We start from the raw sequence: 23,001 nt of genomic DNA on the forward strand, positions 1-23,001 counted from the left end.
TCGGACTAACCTCATCTTCAAACTGAATTACTATCGTCTCTGTCTCCTTCTCTGTTCCTCTCTTCATCCTTTCCGCACCCTTAACTTTCCCATTACGTTTATCACTCTTCAAATCTCCTACCAGCTGCTCTATACTAACCTTGATTGGAATTCCAGTAATTACCCCCTTGCAACCACCATCCCTTTTCTCCCCTACTCTCACTACTCTATAGATATTAACTTTACAAATGCTCCTCATTTCCCTTACCTTCTCTACCTGCTCTAACCTTACACACCCTATAAACAAGTTCCCATCCCCTAACACTTTTGCGTACCTTACCTTTCCTAACTGCACTCTTATGAAGTCTGTCAGCTGTCTCTGCACTATTTCCCTAACTCCCTCTTCTCCCTCAAATCGCACCACTATATTCAACCCTTCTGTAAAATCCTTTTCTCTACCCTCATCATCTGACCCACTTGTGCTACCTTCCCTCTCTTTCTTCCTCTTATGCCCCTTCCCCCCACTTTCCCTGCTCTTTTTCTCCACCCTTTCCCTCGTTTTCCTCTCCTACTCTACACTCCATGTCGCTATCCGTCTCCTCTCCTTCGTCACGGCCATTCCCATCCCTGTCGGAATCGCCCTTGCTTGCACTGCCCGCCCTGGCTCCTGACGTCGAACCCTGGGGGGAACTAGGGCCCGAATACGGTGACAGGCTTCGTTCACTCCTACGCATACTTCCGGCTCCCGACCTCAAACCCCAGGGGGAAACAGGGCTCGGATACGGCTTATCCCACACCATCAACTCGTCAACATGTGCACACAAGCCGCAAGTCCCACAACCAGCTCCGCCCAAACTCCACTCGTCAACAAGACCACCACAACACATCCGGTATTTCGGCATTCCCAGCCTCCTCTTTCCCTTCTTCCCCATCCCCCAGCAAGATATCTCTCTCAGAAGTTAGCATTAGCCCATTAGCAACATACAACCCGCTTAACACAGCCGCGACCTCCGGCATGCTTGTCTCAACATTACAATAGGTATTACTTAGTATAAAATAATCTAAAAAAGCTTGGTCATTGACAGGTTATAACTGTATGTGACCTTGTTTTCGCCAATTCAGGTCCAGTCACATTTGCACACTGGTTAGATGTCAAAGTTAAACTTTTAATTGTACTGTACTTGTGTACTTGGAATCGAATCGAATCTAACACATAATATACAATTTAACATAATTATGTTAGATAGGTAAATGTCCACCCCCAACCCCCTCCAATGTACAGTTTCTTGATTGATTGATTGATTGAAAAGTTTATTAACAGATTGCAGAATGGGTACAGTACAGTACAGCTCAATACATACAATTGTTAAGGGGATGCAGACCAGAGAAAGACTTTCGTCTTGTTTACATCAGGGTCCCCCATTTTCAATTCATCATATGACACACACGACATACATTCTTCCCCCTCGAATGTATATATATATTTTTTATGATCTCTTTCTCTTAAACAGTACTGTATATTTGTATATCTTGTTGTATGTCATAAATATCTGGATGAAACAGTACTCAGGCGCCTAAGGAAGTTCCAAGTCAGTCAGAAGATCCTTAAGAACTTCTACTCATGTACAATAGAGAGCATCTTGACCGGCAACATCACCTCCTGGTTTGGGAATAGCACTGCACAAGACCGAAGCAGACTACAAAGAGTGACACGTTCAGCCGAACGCACAATTGGAGGGGGGCTCCCCACCCTCCAGAACATTTACAACAAGCGTTGCAAGGGCAAGGCTAAGAGAATCATTAAAGACTCCAGTCACCCGAACAACTGCCTCTTTGAACTGCTGCGGTCAGGCAAGCGATACCGGAGTCTCAAGGCGAGCACAGAAAGACTCAGAAGAAGCTTCTATCCCCAGGCCATCAGGCTGCTAAACGAACAATGAATGAACACTACACAACAACAACCACCATAGATCCTCCCCTACACAACAACAACCACCAAACGCACATAGCACACACATCCACACGCACACACTCACTTTAAACAAACACACTGTAGCACCCACTCCACACACTTTATAGCACACACCCACTTTAAACAAACACACTGTAGCACCCACTCCCCACACTTTATATTTATTGATGAAGGATTGCACTACAACTCGTACACCTTACTGTAAATTGTACCTAAATTGTACCTCATCCCATTTCTGCTTTGCACTATATAGTACTGTACATTAGTACACTGCATAGTATTGTATATTATATGGTAACTCAGAACATTGTACATATGTCTATACCGAACACTGTGACCTCATTTTCTTCTTCTAAACTACATGCTATACTATGTTATTTGATACTATCTTGTCTAGCACAGTCTCTGGAGCGTAACAGTAAGAAGCATTTTGTATGAAAGTATTCTGTACTTCTGTATGACAACTATTAAAGAAACTTGAAAACTTGTATATCTGTATGTCATAAATGTCATGATGAATTGAAAATGGGGGACCCTGATGTAAACAAGACGAAAGTCTTTCTCTGGTCTGCATCCCCTTAATAATTGTTTGTATTGAGCCATGATTGATTGATTGATTGAAAACTTTAATTAACATATTGCAGAATGGGTATACAGTACAGTACAACTCAATACACACAATTGTTAAGGGGATGTATTGTACTGTATTGTACCCATTCTGCAATCTGTTAATAAAGTTTTCAATCAATCAAGTCCCTGAGGTTTCAAAGAAAATATAAATGATCACCCCTCCATTACTGTATATTCAAAAATACAGAGGTGCTTTTCAGTCACTGAGTTCACCTGTGTTCTTCTCAGTGAGTTCTCCTGTGACTTCCAGTCAAACTGGAAAAAAATCACTGAAATGGCACTTGGAGGGTGATTCAATTGGAATTGCCCTTGTAAGTTTCACTGGCGTTTACTCCTGTTTTAAAATAACTATCATATTTTCTATCAATACCTGTGAGTTGATTTTAATACGTCATTAATCCCTGGGAAACGTATTGTTTTTCTGCAAAAAAACAAAACATTTAATTAATTGTTGTCTTATTTAGCCTACTCTCACCGTCTTGTGCGCCCCTCCTTTAGTTTGTTTGTTTGTTTGTTTGTTTATTTACACATATAAAACAATTACATAATACAATACGATCCACAAAGGGATGTGTAGGAGAATTGCCTAAAACCCCTCTAGGGGCTTGCATGTGGCATTCACCAGGAAGCAAAATTACACTGATATTATATCAACATAAAATATTAAATGAAATCTGTTTTTTTAATGTTTAGTGATAATTTGTTGAATTTAAACCAAATTGATAGTTTGTTAAGTTCTTCACTTAAGACCCTAATGGTGGTATCAGGATCTTTATGTGAATAGAATACACTTGTGTCATCTACATTAAACATTTCGACAGCCTGTCTGAGACGTTAGGGAAGTCATTGATATATAACAAAAATTGCAAAGGCCCAAGAATTTAACCTTGGGGCAGACCGCAAAGTAAAGGAAGAACAGGAGAATCCGATACAGACTGATGTCTCTTTAAGGTAACTGGTGAACCGCAGTGCATTGTTTTTTATATGTGAGAGCTTCTGCAGGAGGATATGGTGATTGACTGTATCAAATACCTTTGATAAGTCTAAAAAAAATACCTATAGTGTTTTCATTTGTCTTTAGCTTTGCATATTTCATTAATTAGATGTGTGATTGCCATATGTTGAATGTTTCTTTCTGAACCCGTACTGGTGAGTGTAAATAATATTGTGCTTATTAAGATGTTCAATTCATCTTTTATAGACGAGCTTTTCAAGTATTTTTGACAAGGCATGTATAGGATGGATATAGGTCTGTAATGGTTGAAGACGGCTGGGTCATCATCTTTATAAATAGGGATGATCTTAGCTATTTTATGTTCCTGTGGGACGATTCCCTTCTCCAGTGATATATAAAAAATATGAGATAATGGCTTCACAATGGATTCTTGAATGGATATCAGTAATCTACCTCCAATACCATCACAACCAGGAGAAGAGTCCCCCAGATTGATCAAGATCTCCCGAACCTCGTCCTAACCGGCAATAAATTAAAACTGTCATTGATTGGAGGATTCATAAACTGAAGGGGACTATGATTACTAAATGGGATCTTCAGCAGAGTTGGACCAACTTCTGAGAAAAAAACGATTAAAATGATTGGCAATTAATTGCGCGTCAGTGATAATACCCCCATCAACCTTAAATTCATTATAGGCAACTGATTACGTTTATTTCTTTTGGATAGCGTTAATTGTTCTCCATAAGAGAGTCATGCTATTTTTGTTTTTAGATAATTCCATATTGTAGTAATGTTTTTTAGCTCCTCTGATAATGTGGTTTAATTTATTTCTAGTAAATTGAGCAAGATAAAATGGTGTGGGACTGAGAAGATATTTTTTATACAATCTCTACATTTAGTATTTAGGGATTTGGTAATAGCTGGGGTTATCCATGGTTTGATCAGTTTATGATGAGGCTTGGGACTCAGATGCCTGTACAAGGGGAAAACACAGGTCATAGGATACGTTCACAAAGTAAAATACTTTTTTGCATCAACAGAGTGGAGGATATCTGTGCATGGATATTGGATACTCACCGACCACTAGTCCAAACCTGGTCAAACTAGCTTCTTAAAGTTTCTCTTATATTTAGGATAGAGTACTTCCAGTCAAACTGGAAAAACTCACTGAAATGGCACTTGGAGGGTGATTAAATTACAGAATTGCCCTTGTAAGTTTCACTGACGTTTACTCCTGTTTTAAAATAACTTATTTTCTATCAATACCTGCGAGTTGATTTTAATACGTCATTAATCCATGGGAAACGTTATTGTTTTTCTGCAAAAAAAACGAAACAAAAAAATGTATGGCGTTGTTGTCTTATTTGGCCTGATACTCTCAGCATCTTGCGCGCCCCTCCTTAGTAATGTCACTCAGGTGTGTGCGTCACAGCATAAACCCACCAAACCAGTTCCTCCAGTCCTTTCGTCGTTAAAGTGTCGATCATGTAAGTAAACAAGAACTAGTTCATCCATGATTCACTTGCGAGAAGTAATACATTGAACTACAGTAGTAAAACGAATAGTGCACGTTTTCAGGCTTGCCTCCTCCTAAACAATCCAAGCCAGAAGAGACACACTGCACTGATAAACTCCCTCGGACGACGGAAGACACACTTCAAAGGTATGTTTATGATTTGGAATGAATTAAACATAATCAAAGGGATCTTGAATAGAATAAAGCGCAGCTAGTCATTAAACATGTTATTATTTGCTATTGTGAAATAAATAGTAAGTGTAAGGAATTGTAAAAACTATTAATTGAAAATGGGGGACCCTGATGTCTTTCTCTGGTCTGCAGCCCATTAACAATTGTGTGTATTGAGCCGTACTGTATTGTACCCATTCTGCAATCTGTTAAATAAAGTTTTCATTCATTCATGGACCAAGTTCTGGGATGGTGGCCGATAGAAAAAAAGCGAATAGAAAATACGCATTCTAGTCTCGTCTGTTGTATTGCTAACACAAGTGCATCGGTCTTCTTCTTCTTCTTCTTCTTCTTCTTCTTCTTCTTCTTCTTCTTCTTCTTCTTCTTCTTCTTCTTTTCTATTTTATTGGCGGTTGGCAATCACTTTCGATGAGCATTACCGCCATCTACTGATAAGGAGTGTGGATCTGGATGTTCTAAATCCTATAAAATAAACCTGTTCTCAAAAAATAAAATAAACTCTCCATACAAACTTCTCCAGAATTTCTTTGCAATATGTCAACTATTTTAAGTGATATCTTTTCCCTCTTCAAATTCCTTTTTTTTATCCACTTTTTCTCCCATTTTCTATATTTTCTCCCATCCCAATTTTTCGTATCATCCAATTCAACCCTCCCCTGTCACGAACGCTGTTTCTTGCCTCCCACAAGCCGGCTGCAATGTGGACTAAGTCATACATAGCACAAGTCCCCTCCGGTACTTGAGGTAATAGCAGTCGCATCTTTTCACCTGCGCAGCTCGACCTCTCAGTGGCGAGGAGTAACGCGTGGGAGGCTCACGCTGCCCCCGACACTTCCTGATTCCACTGCGCAGGCGCACCAACCGACCTGTGGGAGTCGCTGTCCACAACGCCCGATCCCCACCCATCAGTTTCCCACCCCCTAATACGGCCAATGTGTATTAGTATGAACGACCAGCTAAACTGAAAGCAATGTGGAGCGCTGGGCTCGAACAGGCGAGCCCAGCGTCTCCAGATTTCGTGGCGAGCGCCTTGCCCACTACGCCACGTAGCCGCCCTTCCCTCTTCAATTTCCTAATAAGAACTGTTCTTTGCCTTTGATATAATGTACACTGTTCTACAACATGTTCTACCGTTTCTTGACTAACACTGCACTCACATTGTCCATTAATATGCTTTTTTAACTTTACTAACGTACTGTTCAACCCTGTATGTCCCAACCTCATTCTTGTACACACGTCCTCTTCTTGCTTGTTTCTACTAGTAGGCGTAGCCCTACTCCAACCCACCCTTTTTTGCACCCCATAAAACCATCTCCCTAACCTCTCATTATCCCACATGACTTTCCATTTTTCCTTAACCTTTAGTTTGACTATACTTTGGATTTCAGCCTTACTACTCTGTATATTCATTGTAACTCTAGGAAGTTCACAAGCTTTTTTGGCCAACTTGTCCGCCAACTCATTCCCTCGAACTCCTATATGGGCCGGCACCCACAAAAAGGCAACCATAATACCTGAGCGCCGAAGTCTGTCTACCATCTGCACTATTTCCAGCACAATGTCCAGCCTTGACTGGGACACAACATCTTGTATACTTATCAATGAAGACATTGAGTCTGACGCAATTAAAACCTCACTCTTGGGCCTATTCTCCTCTATCCATGATAACGCTATCATTATAGCTACTAATTCTGCCGTATATTGATTGATTGATTGATTGATTGATTGATTGAAAACTTTATTAACAGATTGCAGAATGGGTACAATACAGTACAGCTCAATACACACAATTGTTAAGGGGATGCAGACCAGAGAAAGACTTTCGTCTTGTTTACATCAGGGTCCCCCATTTTCAATTCATCAGGACATATATGACATACATGACATACAGATAGTCAGTACTGCTACATCTATACATTTATGACATACCAGATTTGCAAATACAGTACTGTTTGTGATACAGAAGGAGTCAAGAAAAGGGAGTATATACATTTGACGTAGAAACTGTACATTGGAGGAGGTTGGGTGGGGTTGTGTGGGGGGGGGTTGGGTACATTGGGATATTGACAAACATACTGGGTAATTTACATTGGAGGTGGTTGGGGGGGGGGGAGAAACACTGTATAAACAAGCAAAACTGTACATTGAGGGGGGGGGGAGACACTGTACAAACAAGCAAAATTGTACATTGGACTAGTGGTTTTGAAAGTGGGTAGTGATCCACATTCCTTTACAGCTTTGGGTAGGGCGTTCCACATTGATGTGGCATAATTGTGAAACGTGTTTAGTCCCTTGTTTGAGCCGAATCTGGGTTTAACATGATTTGTGGAGCTCCCTCTGGTGTTGTGATCGTGGTATTCACTGACCTTTGGGAAGTATTTTGTACAAACATGTACAAACTACCTAACGCCTAGTTTATCACTGGTTAAGCTTAGGCGACTCTTTCGAAGTTGGTTAAGGTTAGAGTTTGGAATCAGGGCTGGTGTTCTATCGCCCTGCTCTAAGACAAACTCTAACCTTAACCAACTTTGAAAGAGTGCCTAAGCTTAACCGGTGCGGCTCTGAACCGGTGTAGAAACAGGCGTCACACGATTGGGCGCACATGTCACATGAAGTGGCCAATCAGAGAGCGTCTCCGCAAAATGCGGCTATGGAAAAGAATAACGCATTGCTGCCTGCGTGAATACCAAACCAAGCCGCATTTCTCTGAGACGCTCTCTGATTGGCCGACGCCTGTTTCTACACTGGTTAAGCTTAGGCACTCTTCGAAGTTGGTTAAGGTTAGAGTTTGTCTTAGAGCGCGACGGCAAGTTCTTTCGACGGTTAAGCTTAGGCACTCTTTCGAAGTTGGTTAAGGTTAGAGTTTGTCTTAGAGCATGGCGATAGAATGCCAGGTAGTTTGCAGACTGTTTGACGTGGAAATGGGCAAAGACACAGCTTGTCACGGATTGGGCAAACGCGTCAGTGGCCAATCAGAGAGCGTCAGTCAGTGCCAATCAGAGAGCGTCTCGGAGAAATGCGGCTTGGTTTGGTATACGCGCTGCCTGTACGAGTGAATACTTTCCCCAAGGCGGTTGTCCTTCCGCGTTAGGTTTACACGGCCTGATTGGCCACTGACGCTTCTCTCGGCGCCCAATCGCGTTAGCCCTACTATCGCCTAACTACTCGCTCAATATACTAAAACTAACTATCACTCAACTCACTATCACTCAACTCGCTACCGCCGTGCACAATATACTAAAACTGCTACCGCTGTGCACAATATACTAAAACGAACTAACTATCGCCTAACTCGCTACCGCCATTAATATAGAGAGATGAAAACAATACGAGGAAATGGGCTACGTTAATATAGAGAGATGAAAACAATACGAGGAAATGGGCAAGGACTATTGATGTGAGAGATGAAAACAATACGTTATTTATATATTGATGTGATGTCGATTGATATGAATAGCGCGTTACGTTAATATAGAGAGATGAAAACAATACGAGGAAATGGGCTACGTTAATATAGAGATGAAAACAATACGAGGAAATGGGCGAGGACTTGGGCTGTGGAACTGAAAGCTAGGCGCAACGTGATAATATAGAGAGATGAAAACAATACGAGGAAATGGGCGAGGACTTGGGCTGTGTAACGCGATTGGGCGCTGAGAGAAGCGTCAGTGGCCAATCAGGCCGCGCAAACCGAACGCGGAAGGACAACCGCCTTGGGGAAAGTATTCACGCGTACAGGCAGCGTAATCTATTTTACAATGTCCTTCTTCTTCTTCTTCTTCTTCTTCTTCTTCTTCTTCTTCTTCTTCTTCTTCTTCTTCTTCTTCTTCTTCTATTTGGGTTTTACCGCGGTCAGCCACCAACTGTTTGGGGCATTACCGCCATCTTCTGGTATCCTTTACCTCCTACAATGTCCATTTCCTTCACCATCATGAAGTGCAGCTAATGCTGCTACTTCCTAACTGGGCCCCCCTCTATGAGACACCCAATAATGCATTTTATTTATAGGCGCCTTTTCAAGACATTCAAGGTCGCCGATGCCTCCTGTGGGCTGACTCTGGCCTTCTTGATCACTCACAATCCCCTTCTCTAACTCTCTTACTACTTCCTCCCATGTCAGCCCCCTCATACCCATGTGTTGTACTGCCACTTTAACTATTAACTTTATCCTATCCGTTTTACTACTAACCAACGCTGTTGCATTAACTACTCCTGCCACAAAGGCCACAACATTCAACTTCTCCCCCCACACCATCTCTTTCTCCTCCTGTACTACCTCTACTGACAAATGCCCTTTTTAAAACCCTGTTCCTTCTCTTGCTTTTCCTGTCCTGCCTTCCTAACTGCCTCTGCATATGATATTCTACCTTCCCTTCTCACCTGTTGGACCACCACCTCTCGTTTCATTACCTCACAACCCCAATACACTACACTATGCTTCTCACCACAATTACAACACTTCGGCCCCACTCCCTGTTCACATTTCCCATATTCATGCCCCCCACTGCATCTAGCACATCTCTGCTTCTTCCTACATGACTTGGCTATATGCCCGAACTCTTGGCACTTGTAGCACCTCAGCGGTTTCGGCACAAACTCCCTAACCCTATATACCATGTACCCTATAAATATCCCCTTTGGACTAACCTCATCTTCAAACTGAATTACAATAGTCTCCGTCTCCTTCTTATCTGCTCCTCTTTTCATCCTTTCCGCACATTTAACTTTCCCATTACGTTTGTCACTCTTCAAATCTCCTACCAGCTGCCCCATACTAACCATGATTGGAATTCCAGTAATTACCCCTTGCAACCACCATCCCTTTTCTCCCCTACTCTCACTACTCTATAGATATTCACTTTGCCAATGCTCCTCATTTCCCTTGCCTTCTCTACCTGCTCTAACCTTACACACCCTATTATCAAGTTTCCATCCCCCAACACTTTTGCGTACCTAACCTCTCCTAACTGCGCTCTTATCAGTTTTGACAGCTTTTTCGGCTCTATTTTCCTAACTCCCTCTTCTCCCTCAAATCTCACCACTATATTCAACCCTTCTGTAAAATCCTTTCCTCTACCCTCACCATCTGACCCACTTGAGCTACCTTCCCTCTCTTTCTTCCTCTTATGCCCCTTCCCCCACTTTCCCTGCTATTTTTCTCCACCTTTTCCCACCCTTCTCCCTCGTTTTCCTCTCCTACTCTACACTCCATGTCGCTATCCGTCTCCTCTCCTTTGTCACGGCCGTTCCCATCTCTGTCGGAGTCGCACTCGCTCGCACTGGCTCCCGGGGGGGATAAAGGGCTTATACCATACAGCCAACCGTCACACACAGTCCCGGCTCCCGACTTCAAACCCCAGGGGGAAGTAGGCCTCGGATACCGGAAAGACATGTCACCACCTCTCACTTCTTCCAGTCCCAAACCGAACTCCTCCTCCCCAATTCCAATGTTTCCGCCTCGGCCCGTTGTATCGTCACAATACAAATTGCCCATTAACTCATTCAGCGCCAGGGGGCGCTAGAACGCCATCGCTTTAATCAATGGGGAGACTGAAATTTACGAGTGCTTAAAATATATCTTATATTATAGCTATGGGTCTAATACACCCGTCGATTGTCAGTGAGTTGCTTCCAGTCAACATGCACAAAAATTTTTTTTCCTCCGTACATTTCCGTTTTATACCGCTTTGAATATGAGTATAGTTTTGGTGATTCTTAGTAATCCAAGGAAAAGACGCGATAATAGCGATTTAGTGAAATACACTTATCAATACACTTATCACGTTGTCATTTTTCACCTGATTATCGAATCTTCCTGAAATCAACGCTAGATTATGTCTCCTCGTGCATACATGAAATGGCCCTCGTAGCGGGGCTCCCCCCCCCCCCCCCCCCCCCCCCCCCCCCGCAGCCAACGGTAAAAAGCACAACACATTCCACACAGACAGCTTCGATCGCGGTAGAAAGAAATATCAGATCAACGCAAGATTGTATATATGGAGTCCTTACCTGGTCTCTGATGTAATGCAAAAAAAAGTATCCAATTATCTGATCGCCATTCCAAATACTGCTCGTGGAGGTCCGTCCCACATTGACCGGCATTGCATATGAATATGGGGGGAGGGGGGCAGCATCGCAGATGTAACGTTGTAAACGCTAGTCCTGCCGGAGTATTTAAACCCGCCCGCATGGCTCAGATCGGCCCAGAAAAGAAACTACACCATTTCTAATGGAATGCAAAGGCGGCTGTATTTGCCCTTTTGCGAGCTCAGACCCATTCCCAATGACAACATCAGGCTGGATGGATGAAAAATTCATGCATATAGCTAATAAAAGAAATAACGATTAAAACCCGAGTTTTCTCGTGATTGGCGCTGACCGGTTGGCGAGTTAACCCGATTTTTCTGACTGGCGCAGAATGAGTTAAGATTGAACAGTCTTGCCTATTTACTAATGGAAAGTTCATAGCTCAGATAAAAAGCCTATAGACCTTTGCTGATTGATTGATTGATTGAAAATTGTATTAACAGATTGCAGAATGGGTAATTCAGTACAGCTCAATACACACAATTGTTAAGGGAATGCAGACCAGAGAAAGTCTTTCGTCTTGTTTACATCAGGGTCCCCCATTTTCAATTCATCATAGCTCATACCCGTTATGGCTTTCTAAAGTATCTACATTTATCTTACAAATACATTTTGTGGAAATACCATCTCTGTAAGCACGATATCCCAATACTATTTGTATTTTCCTCAGGGTGTCATCCGAGACCTGTCACATCTGTTATCATGTGGCCCAATCAAGGTAGGACACAAATCATATCATTGGTATTTAACTAGATTATATATATATCCGTAGCTTCTATTTAAGCCTACTGTTTATTGTAAATATTCTTCCCAATAATAGTTTTTTGTTTGTTTGTTTGCCTGTCTGTTTATTTACATGCAGACACAAACTTGGATGTCTTTAGGAACAAGTTAGAGGAAACCCTTCATTCATTAAACATAAAAAACAACAACTGTATTCTAATGGGAGATTTTAACATAGACATCTCCAAGGATGATTCTATAAAAAATTATTTCATTAATACACTGCACTCTTCCTCCTTCTTCACAACTATAAACATATTCACTAGAATAACACACTCATCCAAGTCTACCATTGATAACATCATCACCAACATCCAAAACACCAAGCTGGAGTCGGGAGTGATCCTAACTGACATAACTGATCACTTCCCTGTCATGTTGTCTCTAAATCTTGCCAGTGAACTTGCACCCCCTCCTTGTAAGACAACAATTAAAGTAATAAATGACAGAACCCTGCAGCAACTATATGGAAGCCTGGAGACCAAAGGGTGGAAAAATGTATATGATGCCTGTGATCCTGATACAGCATATGATAGTCTGATATTGGAAATAACAGACTCCATCCATAACACCATTCCCGAGAAGACTGTCATGAGCAGTAAAAATGACCAGAACCCCTGGCTTACAAAGGGCATCTTAACATCCATTAAACACAAAAATAAACTCTACAAACATTATCTTAAGAAGCCTAGTATAAATAATAGAAACAAATACAATCTATATAGAAATAAACTCACTCATCTAATAAGGAAAAGCAAATGTGATCATTATACTGATCAGGTAATAGCATCTCAGGGTGATTAAAAAAGGACATGGTCAGTTCTAAATAAAGTACTAAACAAGGGACAAAAAAGCATCAGTGCTCCCTGACCCTGCAAACATGTCACAGCAGGATCTCTCTGATAAATTCAATACCTACTTTGCATCCATTGGTGAAGACCTGGCGAATAAAATTAGCCATCCCGGGGGGGTGTCTTTTAAACAGTATTTATCAGGCAACTATATTAACTCTTTTTTCATGAAACCAACTGACCATGATGAACTATTCAACATTATCATGAAGATGAAGGACACTCGCACAGCCGGTGCTGATGGAATATGCAGCAAAATCCTAATAGCCATAGCCACTATTATAGTCAGACCACTCGCTCACTGTATTAATTTGTCCTTACTACATGGTGTAGTGCCAAAAAATATCAAAATTGGGAGAATAATACCCATATATAAATCAGGTGACAAAAATAGTATTAATAATTACCGTCCAATATCCGTGTTACCAGCTCTATCCAAAGTCTATGAGAGAGTTGTGTACAATAGATTAAGCGAATACACCACCAAGCTAGATATACTCACCAATTCACAATACGGCTTCAGGAAAAAGAGAACTACAAACATGGCAATATTAGACCTCATAGAAAAAATACATGATGCCATTGATCAGGGTGATTGTGGGGTGGGCGTTTTCCTGGATCTATCAAAGGCTTTTGACACCATTGACTTCACCATTCTACTTGGGAAACTACACCATTATGGCATAAGGGGTCTGGCTCTCAACTGGTTCAGTAGCTATTTACATGGTAGGCAACAGTACGTCGATATAAAAAATCACAAATCAATAAAAATGGACATCAAATATGGGGTCCCCCAGGGGTCAATTCTAGGGCCTTTACTATTTATTCTCTATATAAATGACTTTGTCAACTCATCTGTACTTCTGCACAAAGTAATATTCGCTGATGACACTAATTTGTTTCTGTCACATAAAAATCCACTCGAGCTACAAGATCTACTCAATACAGAACTACAAAAAGTGGACACATGGTTCAAATGCAACAAATTATCACTAAATCTCAGCAAAACAAATTTCATTGTCTTCCACTCAAATTGGATGCGCACACATCACATGTGCATAAAAATAAATGGAAAGGAGCTGTCAAGAGTGGTGTCCACAAAATTCCTGGGGGTCATCATCGATGAGTCACTCAACTTCAAATGCCACATAAAATATCTACAAACAAAACTGTCCAAATATGTTGGCTTATTCTGCAAAATACGTCATTTTCTGCCCTTGCCTGCCCTTCTCACTTTATACAAAACCCTGTTTGAACCCCTCATTAATTACTGTAATGTCATATGGTGCAACACATACCCCAGCCATCTCAAGAAACTAGAAAGCTTACAAAAGAGGGTACTACGAGTGCTGTCATGGTCCGGGTATAGAGCGCCCTCAAAGCCTCTGTTCCATCGCTTTGGTCTCCTGAGGCTCGCTGAATTTAACATTCATCAAAACGCATCAATTATGTATCAAGTTGTCAACAACATGAATCACAGACTGTCTGAGCTTGTCCCAGTCTGCCAACCACTGCACATCCACAACACAAGAAATAAGCATCTTATATCTGGCAAGAGGAGAAGGCTCAATTGTGCTAGCCTAAGCATATAGCATGCAGGGGTCCACAGATCTGGAACAAGCTTGACGAAAATCTAAAAATGACTAATACCTTTAAAACCTTTAAAAAATCACTGAAAGAGGAACTGCTAAAATCATATCTCTAATTAAAATTATAACTTAGGAATAAAATTGTCTGTATTATGTATCTCTGTTAGTTATATGTCAGTTAGTAGGTAGGTGTGTAAACCTACCCACGTTGTATTGTTTTGTTTTGTTTTTTGTTTATTGTTTTGTGGTTTATATTCTGTTTGTATCTGTGTCCAGGCTCCCTCCAAAAGCTTTAAATAGCTTCTTGGGAGACCTGGCACATGCACACAATTTGCGACATTGTTATCACATGAGGATACTCACATGTAAATGTATCGTGTGTGTGTGTGTGAATAAATTCATTCATTCATTCATTCATTCATTCATTCATTCATTCATTCATTCATTCATTCATTCATTCATGCAGGTCCTTACCCTCCATCAAACCCCATCTACCCACCTGGCCACTACCCATCATACCCTGCTGCAGCCCCTGCTGGAGTCTTCCCCCAGGCTGGCCAATATCCAGGATACCCTGGTGGCGTGAACCCAACCATGCCTCCAGGGACCATGCCCTATGGAGCTCCAGGACAATACCCCTACCCTCTAGCCCCTGGTGGTTATCCAGGAGTTGCCCCTGGTGGTTATCCAGGAGTTGCCCCTGGTGGTTATCCAGGAGTTGCCCCTGGTGGTTATCCAGGAGTTGCCCCTGGTGGTTATCCAGGAGTTGCCCCTGGTGGTTATCCAGGAGTTGCCCCTGGTGGTTATCCAGGAGTTGCCCCAGGAGGTGTCCACCCAGGCCCATACCCCCACTCTCCAAAAGCGGGGCATGACAAGGACCAGCCCAAGGGGGACCAGCCCAAGGGGGACAAGCCCAAGGGGGACCAGCCCAAGGGAGACAAGCACAAGGGAGACAAGCACAAGGGAGACGACAAAAAGAAAGATAAAAAGATGAAGAAGAAAAAGGGGGATAAGGCGGACAAGCACTGACACCATAAACACGGCAAGGTGAGTCGAGTCTCAGTCAGCATAACATATAATTAGAAATTCTAATTAGAATTAGAAGGAGGAAAAAAGTTTGGCATAACTAAATGCATCTCTGTTTATTCACCTATTCATCAAAACCCTGACCTAAAAAAATATTTTCATTTAACTGATATAAACAAGTGGAGACACTTGGGGGTAACTCAACTTAAAGACCTTTTTCATAAAAACTGGAAATTAAAAGCATTTCAGGAACTAAGAGAAGAATACAACATTCCTAACTCAGACTTCTTAAAATATATGCAAATTCAAAGCACTTTAAGTTCACTTACTAAAGAAAACAAGTTAAGCTTTGAAATGACAGAATTGGAAGAAAAACGAACTACCTCATCCACAATTAAAGGTAAAATCAGTGAACTATATGAAATTCTAACTAATGAATGCCAGCTCTATTAAGATGCTGGGAGACGGACCTGGCAACGAAATTTGAAGAAAACAATTGGCAAGATATCTGTGATCGAACTTTCTTTCCCTTTACAAGCAATAAGATCAAAGAAAGTAATTTCAAATTTATTCATAAATTCTACCATACTCCTGTAAAAATGCACAAAATTTCGAAAGAAAACTCACCAAATTGCCCAAGATGTAAAATTAAAGAAGGAACATTTCTGCATATGTTCTGGCAATGTAGCAAATTGAAGCATTTCTGGAACAAGATCCACTTATTTACTAAATCTGTCATGGAGTTGGAATTTGAGTTATCACCATGTGTCTATCTATTAAATAATATAACAAACTGCCACTTAGAACAAAAGAAATGCAGACTGTTGGTATACATAACATATTTTGCAAAGAAATGTATACTTCTTCTATGGAAAAATGAAATCGCACCAACATTCAATATGTTCATAGAACAAATATCTCAGTTTCTTCCCTTAGAAAAGATAACACTTGAAAAGCACAACCAGGGTCACTTATTTCAAGAACTTTGGAATCCACTCTATACTCAACTGGAAACTCATAATGTAGTCCTATAAATGTGTCATATCTAATATAACAGACGTGGAGTTTTAGCAGATTAGATTAGTTGAGGCTCTTTGTCTGCGTATAAGTGCCTGGTTGCCTGCGCATGGCTGTCAAACCCTGCCCCCACGGGGTCGGGTCTGGGAAAGGGAGCTGAACACGCAGCGGCCCGGACCCTTCTCTGTCGGAGTGGCCATCGATAAGCGGGTGTGAGCAACTGGGTGCTATAAAATGTCACTGTTTACAATACCAACATTTGCACTTTTATTCCTTATTACTTATTTACTTATGATTTACCTACTGTCCCTTTATTTTATTTTATTTTACTTTATTTGTATTATTATTATTTTCTTTTTTTTGTTGTCTAATTGTTTATTTGTGTGTATGTGGGCAAGTGTATGTGTGTATGTGTATGCCTGTATGCGCGTGTGTGCACGTGTACGTGTGTGTATGTCCCAGTGTGAGTGTGAGTGAGAGATGGGAGAATGGATTGAGTGGGGAGCACAAGGAAAATTGTTAAAAATTGTTCATGAGAGTGACACTGAACATTCTGTAGATCTGTCGATTGAATGTGAAACCTCATGAAAAATAAAAAGATTTAAAACGAAAGAAAGGAGAGAAGGGACTCTCTCTGGTGTAACATGATCCTTTGGTACTCCTATAGGTGCCATAGAATATTGACAATTGACATATCTCAAACCCCACCCTCTTTTTTTGATCCTCCAATCACAACTGTTGCTTCCCCCAGACAAACGCAGTCATTCTGCAATGTTAATTTGACTGCTAGAGTGCGTTCTATCTATTTATATTCTGTGCTGTGTAGACTTTGAGTGTTGCCAGGTGACGATGACTTTACTTCCTATTCCTTTCACAATACAAATATTTGTTTGTTCTGGGAGAAATTAGCATGAGATTTTGGGGATGATCACTACAGAAATTAATAAATTTAAATTGTGGTTAGACAAAAACAAATTATCACTAAATCTGGGGAAAACAAAGATCATGCTGTTTGGAAAACGAATGTACAGGTAAACCTGATGATAAACAATAAACACATAGAAAGAGTTTATGAGAATACATTTCTTGGAGTAATCATAGACAACAAAATAAGCTGGAAAACCCATGTAAGCCATGTCTGAGCTAAACTGGCAAAATGCACTGGAATTCTAAGGGAAACTAAACACATATTGGATCATAAATCATTACACACTTTATACTGTTCACTGTTTTTACCATATCTGTCTTACTGTGTGGAGGTCTGGGGAAATAACTACAAGTGCACCCTACAACCAATATGCATATTACAGAAAAGAGCAATCAGTTTAAAAAGATGTACATAAAATCTTTCTTAAATAGGTATCTGGAAGAGGAAGTGTGTTGATTGGGAGTATGTGTAACTGTACATTGGAGGGGGTTGGGTTTGGACATTTACAGGGGCCAGTTTCGAATTGCAGTCTCCCGTAGGTGCTCTTTGGGAGTGGTTTTGAAGTTGGGTAGTGATTTTACAGCTGTGGGTAGGGCGTTCCACATTGATGTGGCATAATTGTGAAACGTATTTAGTCCCTTGTTTGAGCAGAATCTGGGTTTAACATGATTTGTGGAGCTCCCTCTGGTGTTGTGGTATTCACTGACCTGTACACATAAAACAGTTCAGTGGATAGTATAATGAGAAAAAAAATAGACCCACACACTTTTGATCAAGATAGTTAATCAATCAAAACACTACACATCTGGGAAGCTTTGCTGCATTCTTTTAGGTACAATGTCTTGCACATAGAAGTACATTTGACTTGGTGAGGTTGGTGTATTGTAATAATACAGCCTGCAGATAGCATTACATGCAGGTAAACGACAGGAGAAAAGACATGCATGCAGCATAATAAAGCTTCCCAGATCGGCATAACATGATAAAATGTCTTCTGATTATCAAACAAATCCATATGGGGGTCTAACAAATGGGATGGTGACTACACCAATTCATTGATCATGTCTCATAATATTAGCTAAATGCTAATGTGACTAACAAACAGTAAAAAAAATGTACATGAAATACAGCCCAAAAACCTTAAAAGACCCCGCTGACAAACACACTTTACAAACGTTTGCTTATTAAATAGATTGTTGCATTCTATAATATAATAATACAAACGTTTCATTACCGTACCTCTCTGTCTGAAGCCTGTCCACAACTCCACATCCACACGCATTTCCTTTTGTAAAACGTCAACACATTGACAATACTAACGGTGAACAGATTAACAATACAAACAAATATAATTTTTTAAAGTAATTAAACAGGAGAAAAGTTGCTAAACGTCTATGTGTTGTGATGGGACCGGAAGAAGTCTACACATGGTAGACGTAACCAGATATGCCGCCCGCACATTTGTGCAAGTGGAGAACATCCCAACCCCAGTCCAACCCCTCATCCACCACCCAACCCCTCATCCACCATCACACTTCCCAGGCAACACTGATGTTAATCATCCAAGTCATCATCCCACATAGCCCTATCCTCAGTTTCCTTAGAAACATTTGCACAGTTTTGGCATTGACATAGATCTGTACATGGCGTCTCTCCCTGCCTCTCTCCTCCCCTCACATCTCCCCCTGCCTCTCTCCTCCTCTCACATCTCCCCCTGCCTCTCCTCCTCTCACATCTCCCCCTGCCCGAGTCTCTCCTCCCCTCACGTCTCCCCTGCCTCTCTCCTCCCCTCACATCTCCCCCTGCCTCTCTCCTCCTCACATCTCCCCTCACGTCTCCCCCTGACTCTCCCCTCTCTCCGCCCCTCACATCTCCCCCACGTCTCTCCCTGCCTCTCTCCTCCCCTCTCACACTGATGTTAATCATCCGAGTCATCATCCCACATAGCCCTATCCTCAGTTTCCTTAGAAACATTTGCACAGTTTTGGCATTGACATAGATCTGTACATGGCGTCTCTCCCTCTCTCCTCCCCTCACGTCTCCCCTGCCTCTCCCCTGCCTTCACGTCTCCCCTGCCTCTCTCCTCCTCTCACATATCCCCCTGCCTCTCCTCCTCTCACATCTTCCTCTCCTCATGTCTCCCCCTGCCTCTCTCCTCCCCTCCCGTCTCCCCTGCCTCTCTCCTCCCCTCACGTCTCCCCTGCCTCTCTCCTCCCCTCACGTCTCCCCCTGCCTCTCTCTTCCCCTCACATCTCCCCTGATGTCTTCCCCTGCCTCTCTCCTCCCCTCACGTCTCCCCTATCTCCTTCCCTCACATCTCCCCTGCCTCTCTCCTCCTCACATCTCCCCTCACGTCTCCCCCTGCCTCTCCCCTCTCTCCGCCCCTCACATCTCCCTGCCTCTCTCCTCCCCTCATGTCTCCCCTCACGTCTCCCCCTGCCTCAGCTCAAATAGTGTATTTTTCATATTAGTGTAGCTATAGGCTTTTTTTTTTTTTTTTTTTTTTTTATTATTGCAAAACAAAAAATATTAAAAGTCAGTACTCAACACACAATGCATAATGAAACTAACAATCAAGGTGGCTAAAATGACATGCAAGTACAGAAACAGAAAACAAACAAAAAAGTCTATAATAATATTTTACCGTATACAGTATATATCCAACAATATATATAGGCTTATTTTTCATACCTGCAGACAATGTTTCTGCCAGTGATATATGGTCCCTCTTGCGTTTGCCTTTCAGTCACATACTTGTCCATTTTCTTGCAAATTATGCACAAGACTGGAAGTACAGGGGCGGCAAAAGCTGGTAGGGTAGGCCTGTTCTGGATCTAAGTTTTTTCAGAGGACTTTCTCTCTGAAGCTCAGACCCTCCATCGACATCTTGAGCTGCAGAACACATTGTGGCCCGTTTCTCAGCTGTATCTTTGGATAAAATGCCTATAGCAAGTAGCGTGAAAACCAGCATCTCCAGGAACATTGGCAAACTCGATCTCTAAACAATGTTTGTATGTCTCCGCAATGGTATGATTCTCGCCTGGCAAGTTAAGCCACCGCGTCTGTGTAAAATCGTGTACACTTTCTTTCTGAATGGACGTGAGATGCATATAACATTGTTTAGAAACCTTTTTGCGAACTTTAGAAGGTGTTTTGACCATTGTCGTCCTCTTCTGTACTCGTCGATATGTACTCTGTGGATTCTATGCTGTTTACACAAATTTGTTGTCTTCCGTAACCTGGCAAAAAAACACTTACATGAAATATAACTACACGATGACCCAATATCCGTTCGGGAGGAAAGATCTAGTCCCGACTTTTAAATTATAATTGCGCAAAACCGGCAGGATTGTAGATGGAGAACTTTTTATTCCTAAATCTACACCAATCGATCTTTCACCCAGAGTGAAAATTGTGTAGTCCCCCGAGGCTTAAATGGAAAAACATGCACAACAGATCGCTAACACTGACTGTAACACCCTGATGAAGACGGACAAGAGCACTTGGATTGGTCCCCGGGCGCGGCGCTCGCTGCAGCCCTTGTCTGCTCCCGGCTGCCCTTGGAGGGAAGGACGATGGGATGGGAGGTGCAGAGAACATTTAGTCAGCGACAGTGCATGTGTGTTCCTGTGGGTCGCCCATCGCATGTGTGTGTGTGTTAATCTGATGACAACCTTTCCCTCATATAAATTCTGCATATTCCATGGTCAATTCACTAAATTAAATCTACCTCTACAACAAGAACATTCCTAGTGAATTGACCTTTCTCCATTAAATTATAATTGGACTGTTTTGGGGGATTATGAGAGTGATTTAGCTAGAATATAACTATGATCTTTCTTTCTTTCTTTCTTTCTTTCTTTCTTTCTTTCTTTCTTTCTTTCTTTCTTTCTTTCTTTCTTTCTTTCTTTCTTTCTTTCTTTCTTTCTTTCTTTCTTTCTTTCTTTCTTTCTTTCACACAGTCTTCAAGCGGCAGTAGGAGTGACTGACTGAGGCCACCCTGCTTGCACATACTGGGAAGTCCTTTATATAGAGGACTGGGGCAACCCTTGCTCAACAATAAACAACCATTGACTCAACAATAAACGAGCATAAGCAACAGTTAACAACATTCAGTGATTTCTGAACCAAATGCATTATTTACTATGTATATTTTTTATCAGAACAGTCATTCTTATGCATTCTCTTAATTGGGATCAGTTCTACGGAATGTAAGTAATAGTTGGTTGTTCCTCAACGTATTTATTTTCTCCAGTTTTCTGTGATGTATTTTTTTGCAAAAACGAACTTGTGTGGAACTCTTTCGTGTGGATGCTGCAGAAAAGTATTTTATCCGCATCATTTGTTATTGCAGTTAAATCAACATGACCTGTGTTCAGTAAGCCTGCACAATAAATAAATGAATGTGGTGTAAAGGATTCAAATCATACCTGTCTGTGTGGTTTGTGCTCATTTGTTCCATGATGACTGACTGATTTTCCATAAAATATATATATGTAATTATCAAAATGTTGCTGTTAAATATGTTAAAATATATTACATTAGCTGAAGAATCAAGGAAAGGTCTCACCTACAGGAAAACAGAAGACATTTTTTTTTGATCAATTTTTTTTTATTATTATTCACATGAAACAAGACAACACATTAACACAATCACAATACATAGAACTTCACAAGAAAATAACAAAAACAATAATAATACAGAATAACAATTTATACAGACAAAGAGAAAAGAAAACAGAGTTCAACCTTCTAAATTTTTTATCCAAGGGGTACTATCCAATAAATGGTCTTTCCCAGTGTTCAGCCCCGATTCCCGGCCGTGTGACCCTATATTAATAAAACGTACATCTCTAATTCACCACAAGGACCACTTTTTGAGAACACGACCCGAAAACAGAGCAATGAACCTTCATGAAAAAACAAAAACCTGTAGAGGTGTTCCATAGACTCACAGAGACCGTGTAAAAGTGACCAAACAGTGAAGAAATAGTTAAATAGCTGCCCCCCCATAAAATCCCCAGCTAAACTCAAGAGGACAAGACAAAAGACAAGACAGACAAGACATTTCCTCCTCCCCCTCCCACGAGACCCCCGGACTCCCCCGAACACGCAGCTCAACCCCGCTCAGCCGCACACGGCGGTCCTGACCTTTTCGGCTGCTGCAAACCACAGGTCAATACCTGCCTGTCCCACCCCAATCACCCGCGCCGTGGATATCTCAAGATAAATCACATCCAATAGTGTTAGGGACCAGTTAATCACTGTGAGCTTCTCAGGCTCCTTCCATCTCATTGCTATTAGCTTCTTCGCTGCTGTGACACCCGCTAGGACAACCCTTTTTAGTTGAACGGACGCAGGTAGTGTCGTTATATCGTTCAGGAGTAGCGTAACAGCTGTGAATGGGATAGTTAAGCCACACAGATCTGAAAGTTTGTCCGTTATTGACCTCCAGAAGCGGGCCACTGGTGGG

General features: G+C 41.6%; 1 long non-coding RNA gene across 1 annotated transcript; it reads left to right on the forward strand.

The window, feature by feature from the left end:
* Positions 1-5,001: 5,001 nt before the first annotated feature.
* LOC311230801 lies at positions 5,002-21,957 on the forward strand. The gene is made up of 4 exons (XR_014619833.1): positions 5,002-5,202; positions 12,005-12,052; positions 15,024-15,604; positions 21,491-21,957. It is a non-coding gene; the product is annotated as an uncharacterized lncRNA (long non-coding RNA).
* The last annotated feature ends 1,044 nt before the right edge of the window (positions 21,958-23,001 follow it).

Source organism: Notolepis coatsorum, assembly GCF_963971535.1.
Source record: "Notolepis coatsorum genome assembly, chromosome: 6".
Classification (NCBI taxonomy): domain Eukaryota; kingdom Metazoa; phylum Chordata; class Actinopteri; order Aulopiformes; family Paralepididae; genus Notolepis; species Notolepis coatsorum.